The sequence below is a fragment of the Elaeis guineensis genome, chromosome 3 (genome assembly GCF_000442705.2).
Source record: "Elaeis guineensis isolate ETL-2024a chromosome 3, EG11, whole genome shotgun sequence".
Taxonomy (NCBI): domain Eukaryota; kingdom Viridiplantae; phylum Streptophyta; class Magnoliopsida; order Arecales; family Arecaceae; genus Elaeis; species Elaeis guineensis.
The window spans coordinates 9344516-9349401 of NC_025995.2; positions in this window are offsets into that span (position 1 = coordinate 9344516).

The following is a 4886-nucleotide window of genomic DNA, read 5'->3' on the forward strand; positions in this document are numbered from 1 at the left end:
GATCGACATAGAAGGAAATTATAAAATGATTTGGAGGTCGGATAAGTTTCACTAGTATTATGTTATATTTTAATAATTATAAAATTAATTATTTGAATCAATATAATTTTTATGTTATGTTGTAGATGAAATCTAGGTATTTCAATAAAGAAGAGGATGCGATCGATGAGTTGAATGATTTAGCATGTGACCCCAATTAAAAGGTTAACCACTATGCATTCTATATTATTAGAGGAATGAGATTTCATATAAAAGAGCTTGAGATGCAAAGATAGATCCAGAATTGTAAAATTGCTATGATAGGATATAAAGGAGAAAAGGAGATTGAATATCTTGGTGTATTGATAGATATCATAGAACTGAAGTATGGGTCCAATAATTCGATATTTTTGTTTCAGTGTGAATGGTAAGATATTAGCAATGAGAAGATAGATATTCATATCGATTCATACTTTATTAGTATAAATTTTATACAAACATGATACCAGAATGAGTCATCTATATTAGCAAATCAAGAAAATAAGTAATATATTCGAAGAATCCGAAGTATTGAAGTGATTGGATGTCATACAAAGAATAATATCTAAAGACATATATGACATACCAACCTGACTAGAGATGGATGAAAATTTAGATCTATATGAAGAGGAAGCCTTTCAAGAGAAAGAACAACCATTGATTGAGCTCCTTGTTGATGAAGAACTTGTAACAACTCCTTTGAATAGGACTGATCTACCATCCAACGAAGTTGAAGTTGATTTTGTATTTAATCTTGATCATTCAGAAGGCGACAATCAGTTCATAAATGATGATGAGATAGAAGATGATATATTAATCGATTATTGTGATTCGAAGGAGAACCTACAAATCGAGGAGGATATGAATATTAATGAGTAGATCTATATTCTTTGTTGAATCTTTTTTACATTAATGGTATGCAATACAATTCTATTCATTAGCATTTATATATTTTTTGCTATTATTATTTATTATTATATTAATTTATATATCAAGTTAGTTACATGTATGATTTAAGCATTGCAGGTATGGCACTAAGAGGGAGACGACCATATTCGAATTTTCAGCCTATCCCTGAGGATGAGCCTTCCCCCATTTTCACTGCCACACCATCGGAGCTGCCAGAGGGTGCTGCAGAGGTGGATCTAAGTGGTATTTTAATATTTTTTATATAATAAAATTTAATTTTAATTAAGTAAATATATATATTCAATCAAGTCTCATACTTTTAAATTGAATATATATATATCTGATCAATTCTTTCTTACATTGTTTGACTTTGTACGTGACTCCATAAGTTTGAACACTAAGCTAGTAGTATAGGAACCACATCCTATACTAATCAAATTGACCATCTAGTAATGATATCCGACATCCGAATAGGTCGAATATTTATAAAATAATATTTAAGAATCTTGATATATGATTACTGCATAATTCATTCTTTTGACCTCAATGCTCAAGGTGACCTAAGATTTAACTATCAATCTTGAAATAGTCATCCACATTATATTTTAATCTTTTTCAAATCCTGTGACAGATCACGAGGATTATCCTGATCAAGATTTTACTGAATTGATATACAGTGATGCATTAACTCCTGTAATCCAGAGAGATCAATCCCATCTTAACTCATATATCGATTTTTCAAGTACTTGACTGTACCTAATAGTCTTCTTTCTTGTATTAAAAATATAGGTAGTCTCGTACTAAAGTACAGTGAATTGTTTGTAAGTCATCGTGGTAATCTTAGGTCAGAGGGACACTTATACCTATATGCTTTGCGAGCTACTCTTGACAGCAGAGTGCTCCACAGGTGAGTTACTGTTCAATGATGATATACTCTTACATCTCACCTATATGCCATATCATTATCTCCATACTCTTTGGTTAGGAGGATAACTAATCCATATAGCACACAATGATCTATACTCGATAAATATTATTATCCTTATTAATAACATATCATTTGGTCATGAACATATTTAAGAACTATTCAATAAATCCTTCTTTATCGATTATATTATAGTTCTAAAGATTTTATTATGAAACAAGAGTTTAAAGAAAGATGCACTTTTATGATGAACTTATCAAAAATAATTTTTATTTATTCATAATTTATATATATATTACAAAGAGCTCAATCATCTATAGATAGACAATTGATTTTAGGACATATTTTCCAACAACTTTCACTTGAACTAAAATCATTCAGGACAGTATCTAACACCCATCTTTCACTTATGATCATTGAACTCTTTAGTTTTGAGAACTTTAGTAAAGGGATCGACTAGATTTTTTTTTCTATCAATCTTTAATAGCTTGATGTCATCTCGATCGATGATCTCATGGATTAGGTGATAGCGATATAGAATATATTTGATCTTCTGATGAGATTTGAGTTCTTTGACTTGAGCGATGGCACCAGTACTATTATAATACAGTAAATTTGGACCTTTAACTGAAGGAACCACTCCAAGTTTGCAGATGAACTTTTTCAATCAAACAGCTTTCTTTGCAGTATCGGATACGGTAATATATTCCACTTTGCATACTAAATCAGCTACCATATGTTACTTGAAACTCTTCCAGCAGATCGTTCCATCAAATAAAGTAAAAATGTATCCAGACATACTTTTGCTGTCTCATGATCAGACTAAAAATTAGAATCAGTATATCTCATAAATTTAAAGTCTGTATCTCCATAGATTAACTATTGATCTTTGGTATTTCTTAAATACTTAAGGATTATCTTCACAACTTTCTAATGGTTCTCTTCCAGATCAGACTGATATCTGCTCACTATTCCTATTGAGTAGGCTACATACGGCCTCATATATATCATAGCATATGTTATAGATCCCTCTGTCGAGGTATATGGGATTCTACTCATACACTCTCTTTTGAAGAGTTGTTGGACAATCCTTCTTAGAGAGAGTAATTCCTTAGGCAATCAATATATAGCCTTTCTTAAAATTTTTCGTGTTGAATCATTTCAGTACGGTATCGATGTATGTGGTTTGGGACAATTCAAGCAACCTTTTAGATCTATCCCTATAGATCTTCATCGCTAGAATGTAGGATGCTTCTCTTAAATTTTTCATAAAAAATTATGATAATAGCCACGACTTTACACTTTATAAAGCAAGGATGTCATTTTCTATTAAAAGTACATCATTTGCATACAATACAAGAAAGATGATTATAAAATTTTTAGTCCATTTATAGATGCAGGGCTCCTCTCCGTTCTTAATGAAGCCATACGTTTTGATCGTCTTATCAAAATACATGTTCTAACTTTAAAAAGCTTGCTTCAGTCCATAAATGGATCTGTTTAGCTTGCATACTTTAGATTTGTCTATGGATGTGAACCCTTCATATTGTATCATATACACCTCTTCTTCCAACTCTCTATTAAGAAAAGTGATTTTGATATTTATTTACTAGATCTCATAATCTAAGTGTACCGCTATAGCAAGCATAATTCGAATGGACATGAGCATTGTCATATGAGAGAATGTCTAATCATAGTTAGTACCATAATGTTGATGATATCCTTTAGTAACTAGATAGACTTTATAGGTCTTTACCTTTCCATCCACTCCTCTTTTCTTTTTGAAGATTTATTTTTATCTTATGGGTTTAATCCCTTTGGATGGATCAACAAGTATCCATATATCGTTGACTCCATGGACTCTATTTTAGATTTTATAATTTTTAGCCATTTTTCAGAATCGAACCTCTGTATGGCATCTATATAAGTGATCGGATCCTCGTCGTTCTTATCTACTTCGATAGGATCATCATGTCAGATCAAGAAATCATAGTATCTATCCAGTTGATGTGGTACTGTATCAGATCTTCTCAATTGCACCTTTGTGATAGGCTCCGAATTTGATTCTCCAATCAAATTTAATTCTGTATTCTCACTCCAAGGTGTCTAATTTTTTACCTCACGAACTTTACCAAGTTCAATCTTAATGGCATCAGTTCTTTTTCTAAGGAACTCTCTTTCTAAAAAGACTATCCTATTACTAATAGACACCTTTTGTTCTTCAGTGAGATAGAAATAGTATCTTTTTATTTTCTTTGGGCATCTTATAAATAAATACTTATCGGATCTTAATCCAAGCTTGTCGATTTGTAAACATTTGACATAAGCCGAACAACCCCAAATCCTAAGATGAGAGAGTGTTGGCCTATGTTTGGTCTATATCTCATATAGAGTTTTAGTGATCGATTTACTTGAAACGTTGTTCAGAATATAGCATGCAGTTTCTAGAGTGTATCCCCAAAAGAAGATTGGCAGAGTCATGGATTTCATCATAGATCAAACCATATCTAACAGTGTTCGATTCTTCCTTTCTGACATCCCATTATGCTGCGGTATTCTAGAAGGGATCCATTGTGAGAGAATCCTATTTTCTTCTAGATATATTAGAAACTCTTTGAAAAGGTATTCACCTCTTCGATTTGATCGAAGAGTTTTAATATTCTTTTCAATTTATTTTTCTACTTCATTATAAAATTATTTGAATATTTTAAATGATTCAGATTTATGCTTCATAAGATAAACATATCCATATCTAGATAAGTTGTTAGTAAAAGTAATGAAGTAATTATATCCATCTCTGGCACTTGTACTCATGGATCCACATACATCATTATGTACTAGATTTAGAATATCAGCGGCTCGATTATTTTTTTTTTAAAAGATGACTTTGTCATCTTATCAAGAAGATAAGATTCATAGGTCGGTAATGATTCGCAATCATCAATTTTGAAGATTTCTTTTTTAGTTAATCTGTCCATCTTATTCTTGTTCTCATGACCTAGCCGATAATGCCAAAGATAAGCATCATTTATAT